This window comes from Cornus florida, unplaced genomic scaffold (assembly GCF_030987335.1).
Source record: "Cornus florida cultivar Cherokee Brave unplaced genomic scaffold, ASM3098733v1 CherokeeBrave_3.0.0_Hap2_Chr09, whole genome shotgun sequence".
Taxonomy (NCBI): domain Eukaryota; kingdom Viridiplantae; phylum Streptophyta; class Magnoliopsida; order Cornales; family Cornaceae; genus Cornus; species Cornus florida.
The window spans coordinates 79,168,717-79,176,855 of record NW_026775579.1 but is presented as its reverse complement, the minus strand read 5'-3'; the positions used below and the strand labels follow the sequence as shown (position 1 = coordinate 79,176,855).

The following is an 8,139-nucleotide window of genomic DNA, read 5'->3' as shown; positions in this document are numbered from 1 at the left end:
CATCATTATGAGATTAAGGCTTCCACCATTAACATGTGCCCCCTTTTCTATGGGTTGAGCAATGAAGAGCCTTATAAACATTTAGATGAGTTCTTGGAAGTTTGTTCCACCGTGAAAATCACGGATGTTCCGGAAGAAGTCCTAAAAATGAAGCTTTTCCCTTTCACTCTTCGGGATAAAGCTAAATATTGGTTCAACAACTTGCGGCCAAATACAATCACCTCTTGGGCACAATTGCAACAAGAGTTCTTAAAAAAGTATTACCCCGCAAGTCGAACTGATGCCATGAGAACTTCCATTCGTGAATTTAAACAACAAGAAGGAGAACCCCTTCATGAAGCATGGGAACGTTTGAATGACTTGCTACGGAAGTGTCCACATCATGACATTCCTAAGTGGCAATTAGTTCAATGTTTCTTTTCAAGTTTATCCGATGCCAATAAGGGCATTGTTGATGCTTCTTGTGGCGGAAGCTACATTGAAAGAAATGAAGATGAAATTTGGCAACTTTTCGAAAAAATGAGTGAAAACTCAATGCATAGATCTTCATCTTCTAGGGGTAGTCACCTAGCACATATGGGAGGAAAGAAAGCTATAAATCAAATAGACTCTTCCATGGAAATTGCCGCTGAGGTCAAAAATCTTACTCAAAGGTTTGATACATTCCTTTTGAATCAAGGTCCGGCAACTCAATCATATCCTCACCATCCCAATGAAATGTGCATGACTTGTTCTAGTTACACTCACCATACTTCAAATTGCCCTCTTGGACAAATTATACCAAGTGAGTCTCAAGAACAAGCAAATGCTGCTTTCATTCATCAAGGGAACAACCCTTATTCCAATACTTACAATCCGGGGTGGAAAAATCATCCAAACTTTGCATGGAGAAATCAAGGAGACGGTGCAAACCCTCCTCAAAATTAAGGTTACCAAGCAAAGTATGTTCCCCCACATCTCCAAAATCAAAATCAGAATTCTCAAGGTTACCGTCCTTCATTCTATCCTCAGAATGTGAATCAATACTCTCAACCTCAAGCATCAAATCCTCAGTCCTACTCTCATCCCCAAGCATCAAATTCTCAATCTTACTCTAATCCAAATCAAGCGCCTCCTAAAAGTTCAGCTTTTGAGGACAAAGTCTTGCAGGCTTTAGGTAATCTTCAAAAAGATAATCAACTGTTTCATTCTCACTCTCAATCAATTGCAAAGCTTGAAGCTCAAATTGGGCAATTAGCTAATTCTTTAAATATGAGAGAGAAAGGTAAGTTGCCTAGTCAAACTGAGACCAATCCTAAAGGGCAATTTATGGCGCAAGCAAGTCCTTCATCAGAATTTTCTGGAAATGAGCAAGTTCAAGCAATTACTACCTTGAGGAGTGGTAGGAAAGTGGATAATAAGGTAGAGGTACCTAAGGAGGATAATGAATTGGCACAACCAAGTGGTTGCATCCATCCCATTCCAAATTCTATTCCAATTTCCTTGGATGCTAGTGGTTCCAAAAAGGACATTCCATTATCTTCATCATCATCTCCCCAATTAGAGAAGCCTTATGAGCCAAAAGCTCCATTTCCTCAAGCTTTGAGAGAAACTTCATCATTTGGGAGACAAGAAGGAAAAATTCATGATATGATGGAAGTGTTTAAACAAGTGAAAATCAATCTTCCTCTTCTAGATGCAATTAGGCAAATTCCACCATATGCAAAGTTCTTGAAGGACTTGTGCACACAAAAGAGGAAGAGCAAGGGAAGGGACCTTAAGAAAGTGCTTTTAACAGAACAAGTGAGTTCCATCATTCTTTCTAACACTCCTCCTAAGTTCAAGGATCCGGGTGCTCCGACTATTTCTTGTGTTATTGGAAACCAAGAGGTTCGTAGAGCTCTCCTTGATTTAGGTGCAAGTATCAATCTCATTCCATACTCTGTTTACTTGCAATTAGGATTAGGGGACTTGAAGCCAACGTCGGTAGTAATCCAACTAGCCGATAGATCAATTAAGAAACCAAGGGGGATTGTTGAGGATATTCTAATTAAGGTTGATAAATTTTATTTCCCGGTTGATTTTGTGGTACTAGATACTGAGCCAGTCCCTAATCTCACCAATCACATTCCAGTCATCCTAGGAAGGCCATTCCTTGCCACTGCCAATGCCACCATTAATTGTAGATCCGGCATTATGGACATCTCTTTTGGCAACATGATGGTTAAGCTTAATGTATTCAATGCAAGTCAACATCCCACAGATGAAGACGAGTGTTTCCTAGTAGATGTCTTGGATGAAACCATAGAGGAGACTCTTCCCTCTATTTTATCTAAGGACCCTCTTGAGGCGTGCCTTTGCGAAATGTTTGAAAGTTGTGGTTTTGACACAGAAGGATCCATAAGTGAGGTGAATGCTTTAATGGACTCTGTGGCCGCTTTGGATTACCCACCTTGGAAAAGCAAGAAAGAACCTCTTCCTTCACTCTCTAGTACTCCACCAGTTCTATCTCTCATCTCTCCTCCTATTCTTGAGCTTAAGCCCCTTCCATCAAATCTGAAATACGCCTTCTTAGGCCCAAAAGAGACTCTTCCGGTCATCATTGCTTCCAATCTTGAAAATGACCAAGAGAATGATCTTTTGGAAGTGCTTAAAGCTAACAAAGAAGCCATTGGATGGAGTGTGGCTGACTTAAAAGGCATTGACCCTTCTATTTGTATGCATCGCATACACATGGAAGATGATGAAAAGCCATTTAGGGATGCTCAAAGGAGATTGAACCCAAATATGAAGGAAGTGGTCATGAAGGAGGTTGTGAAACTTCTAGATGCGGGAATCATTTATCCTATCTCTGATTCCAAGTGGGTTAGTCCAACTCAAGTGGTTCCTAAAAAGTCGGGAATCACAGTTGTTGAAAATGCTAAGGGTGATCTTATATCGAAACGCACCGCCACTTCATGGCGTGTTTGTATAGATTACCGAAAGCTGAATTCTGCCACTAGGAAGGACCATTTTCCATTGCCTTTCATTGACCAAATCTTGGAAAGATTGGCTGGGCAACAATACTATTGCTTCCTAGATGGTTACTCGGGGTACAATCAAGTGGCCTTAGATCCATTGGATCAAGAAAAGACCACATTCACATGTCCTTTCGGTACATTTGCTTATCGACGGATGCCTTTCGGATTGTGCAATGCTCCTGCCACTTTCCAAAGGTGTATGATGTTAATTTTTTCGGACATGGTGGAGAAGTATTTAGAAGTCTTCATGGATGACTTCTCGGTTTTTGGGTCCTCATTTGATTCGTGTCTCCAAAATCTCAAAAAAGTGCTTCAAAGATGTCGTGAGACTAATCTTGTGTTAAGTTGGGAAAAGAGCCATTTCATGGTTCAAGAAGGAATCGTGCTTGGACATGTCATCTCTAAAAGAGGAATAGAAGTAGATAGAGCGAAAGTTGAGCTAATTTCTGAATTGTCTCCACCTACTACGGTGAGAGAAATCCGCTCCTTTCTAGGACATGCCGGTTTTTATCGCCGATTCATCAAAGACTTTAGCAAAATTGCTAGACCCTTGTGTAACCTTCTTGCCAAGGAGACTCCATTTGTCTTTGATGAAGCATGCTTAAATGCTTTTCATCAACTTCGCACTCTTCTATCATCCGCTCCTATCATGCAACCTCCAAATTGGTCCTTACCATTTGAGATTATGTGTGATGCTTCCGACTTCGCAATGGGTGCTGTTTTGGGGCAAAGGGTAGGTAAACTACCATATGCTATATACTATGCGAGTAAGGCTTTCTCAGGTGCCCAATTGAACTATTCTACCACCGAGAAAGAGTTACTTGCCGTAGTATATGCCCTTGATAAATTTCGGTCATATCTCTTAGGATCCAAGGTAATTGTGTTTTCCGACCATGCCGCTCTTAGGCATCTTTTAATGAAAAAGGAAACCAAACCTCGCTTGATAAGATGGATTCTACTTCTTCAAGAATTTGACCTTGAAATCAAGGATAAAAAGGGCTCCGACAATGTCGTTGCCGATCATCTGTCTAGATTAATGGTTGAATCTTCTCCAAATCTTGAAATTCATGAATCATTTCCGGATGAACAACTCTTTCAAATCTCAAATGGGACGTTGCCTTGGTTCGCCGACATTGTTAACTATCTTGCAACCAGCAAACTTCCCATTAATTGGTCAAAACAAGAAAAGGACCGATTCTTTGCTAACATCCGGAAATACTATTGGGAAGTTCCCATTCTGTTTCGTTATTGCCCGGATCAAATCATCAGGAGATGTGTGCCGGAAAGTGAAGTTCCGAGCGTCCTTGCGTTTTGTCACACACTTGCTTGTGGTGGGCATTTTAGTGGAAAAAAGACCGCGTTGAAGGTTCTTCAAAGTGGGCTCTTCTGGCCCACTATCCACCGAGATGCCTATAACTTTTGTAAGGTGTGTGTTCGGTGTCAAAAGTTGGGATCAATGTCAAAGAGAGACATGATGCCCTTAACTTCAATCTTTGTAGTTGAAATCTTCGATGTATGGGGCATAGACTTTATGGGACCATTCCCAATGTCTTATGGCTTTCAATATATCCTCGTTGCCGTTGATTATGTTTCAAAGTGGGTTGAGGCTTGTGCTACCAAAACGAATGACCACTCCGTGGTAATTGCATTCGTTAAATCAAATATCTTTGCTCGTTTTGGTATGCCAAGGGCTATGATAAGTGATGGAGGAAAACATTTCTGTAATCAATTCTTGAAGCAACTTTTCTTGAAATACTCCGTCACACATAAAGTGGCCACTCCCTACCATCCCCAAACAAGTGGGCAAGTCGAGGTGTCAAATAGGGAAATCAAGCATATTCTTGAGAAAACTGTCAATCCGACCCGAAAAGATTGGTCAAGAAAATTGAACGATGCTTTGTGGGCTTACCGGACAGCTTACAAGACTCCAATAGGCATGTCTCCATATAGACTTGTTTATGGGAAGCCTTGTCATCTTCCGGTTGAGCTAGAACACAAAGCACTTTGGGCAATAAAAAGGCTTAACTTTGATCTTGATAAGGCTGGAAAGGACCGTTTACTCCAACTCAATGAGCTAGAGGAATTGAGAAATGATGCCTATGATAGTTCAAAAATTTACAAGGCAAGGACAAAAGCATTTCATGATAAACATATTGTGAAAAAGTCCTTTGAAGCCGGTCAAAAGGCTTGGTTATTCAACTCTAGGCTCAAATTTTTCCCTGGAAAGCTTCGAACCAAATGGGAAGGCCCTTATCAAATTATCTCCGTTTCACCTCATGGGGCTGTTGAACTTAAAAATCTAAAAGATGAAGGGACCTTCAAAGTTAATGGTCAAAGGCTTAAACCATATATTGATGGACAAAATTTTCAAAGAAATGTGGAATCTGCCCTCTTGGTAGATCCCATTTATTTTGAAGATTGAGAATATCTCACGTCTTTCTAGCGACGTTAAACACTAGTTGTATCGAGTTTCTCCTCCGTTGCATTTTAATTTTCATTTTATTATTATTTTATTTCTATTTTTCCTTTTGTACATTTATGCATTTTTTAAAAAAAAAAAAAAATTGTAAATGAGTAATATAGGTTGGTGTTTGATTTTTTATCTATTTTTTTATTATTATTATTTTTATTATTTTTGTATATATTTCATGTTAATTTTGATTTATTCAAAAACATAAAAAAAAAAAATTTTTAAAAAGTATTAATTAGTATAGGTTGATAAGTGATTTTATTTTAATTTTATTTATTATTATTTTTATTATTATTTTTATTTTATTTTTTATCTATTTTTCATTTTAGTGTATATATTCTTTTTAGTTTTGTTTTTTTTTTTGTTTTGTTTATTATTATTATTATTATTATTATTATTATTATTATTTTTAAAAAAAAAAAAAAATTGAAAAATTGAAAAAAAAAAGAAAAAAAGAAAGATCGATCCCAAAACGGGTAGGAGATCGATCCCATTTTATTGGCAGAGAGCAACAAAAAAATAGGCCAAGTGGATTGATCCCCCGTCCAAAGGGATCGATCCCATTTTACTTATGTTTCTCCCTTCTTATTAAACAGTGAAGGGGACATTTTTTGCCTAAAATTGTCGATCCCCCATCAAAGCAGATCGATCGCACCTTGGCCCTTGAAACCACGAATACATTCCTCTTTGTTGCTTGAAATTCTGCTTCTTCCCCCAAAAATCTCTAAACCCAATTTCATTGTCCAACCCTCGTGATCTCTTCTCCTCTTCCACGGTGTCGCGGCTATTAAAAACGGCGCCATGGTTCTGAGTTCTTCTCCGCCGACGGTTTGAGTTCGCCGCTGGCTTCGCCTTTTATTTTCCGACGCGGCTGTTCCTTCCGGCGATTCAGATCGCGGCTGCGTCTTCTAACAGCGATCACGGCCGGTTCGTCCTCCGGCGTCGCGGTTGGGTCGTTCTCCAGCGATCTCGGATAGGACGCTGTTCTGCGTTGCCTCTTTCGTTGTTCTACAAGTGCCGCGCCTGGGTCATATTCCGGCGTTGAGTTTGGGTCGCCGTTCTCCAGCGATCGCATCAAGGTCGCTGTTTTTCTCCGGCGATTTCGGCTGGGTTCTCTGTCGCGCTTTTGGGTCGCTTTTCTCCTGCGATTTTGACTGGGTTTTCTTTCGGCCGCCGGTTTGAGACTCGTCCTTTATTCTCCAGTGATCGCGGCTGGTCTTTCCGGCGAGCGTCTGGGTCGTCTTTCTGAAAAAAAAAAAAAAAAAAACAAAAAACAAACAGCAGCGGCGTTGCATCTGTTTTCTTTCCGGCGTCGCATCTGTTCATCTTCCAGCGCCATTTCCTGGTTCTTGTTTAATTCGTCGGCGTCGCGGCTGTCCGTTTTCTTCCGGCCGTGCTTGAATCAGTCCGATTCCGGATTGGCCCTCTCCGGCGAGCTTGTAACTCGTCGTTTTCCCCAGCGATTCCGGCGGCTGGTTCATCAAACGGCGTCGCGGCTGGGTTCGTCGTCGATTACAGCTTCGCAGTTCTCCGTCGTCGCTGGGTCTCGCCGGCGATTCTTGGACTGGCTTTACCCAGTTCTGCCGGTTGTCTTCTCCGGCAAGCTTGTGATGTTAATCTCAAAAAAAAAAAAAAAAAAAAAAAAAATTTACACAAAAAAAAAATAATAATAAATAAATAAATAAATAAAAATAACATAAAAATTTTAATAATTAAAAAGTATATATATATATATATATATATTTTTTTTTGAATTGATTTATTAAAAAAAAAAATAGATAAAAAAAAAAAACAAAAAAAAAAAGAGTAGCATTGATGTTTAAAAAAAAAAAAAAAGGCTAAGTAGAATTTGTAGTAGTGTTTTTAGTTATTTATTTTTTTATTTATTTTTGATAAAAATAAAAAAAAAATATTAAAATAAAATAACATTTCAGTAACATTCTGTCTTGCTAGAGACGTTAAACTTAGCCCATTTTTCTTATTTTATTTTGTTGGTTGTATATACATGTTCTTTTCCTTTGTAAAAAAAAACAAAAAAAAAAAAAAAAAAAAAAAAAAAAAAAAAACAACATTTTGAATTGATTTATTTTAGTATATATTTATTTCTTTTTAGTTTAGTATATATATTTTTTTCTTTTTAGTTTAGAATATTTTTCTTTGTGTAAAAAAAAAAAAAAAAAAAAAAAACACACTGGGAGATCAATCCTATTCTTGAAATTAAAAAAAAAAAAACATATCACAAAAATTTCAAAAATATGTATCCCCGTTATGCCCTTCTGCTTAGTTATGCATGTTTTCATCTTTTACAAAGGGCTTGATATCATATCTCTTTACATCTTATTCTATATTGTTTTGGAATGTATGCTTTACTTATCCCATTTGATATTTGATGTGAGTTGCTAGTGTGGCTTTTCTAGTAGGTTTTTGCATCCAAGTTTGGGGGAGACCTCTTTCGTCATGGATCATTGCCGGGCGTCATTAACTTTTGCCATCACGGTATACTCTTTCCATTTCTTTCATTGTTCTCATTGCACATTGAGGACAATGTGCAGTTTAAGTTTGGGGGTAAAGTAGCCTTGTTACATTCTACTTTAAGTTGAGTTTTAAATGCATGATTGAGATTTGAGATATATTTGGCAATGATTTTGAACTTTTGAAGCATAGTGCCTT

The 8,139-nt window shown here is 38.4% G+C and overlaps 1 non-coding gene across 1 annotated transcript; it reads right to left on the bottom strand.

The window, feature by feature from the left end:
* Positions 1-282: 282 nt before the first annotated feature.
* Positions 283-389, bottom strand: LOC132275601 (small nucleolar RNA R71). The gene has a single exon (XR_009470684.1). It is a non-coding gene; the product is annotated as a small nucleolar RNA R71 (small nucleolar RNA).
* Between the last annotated feature and the right edge of the window lie 7,750 nt (positions 390-8,139).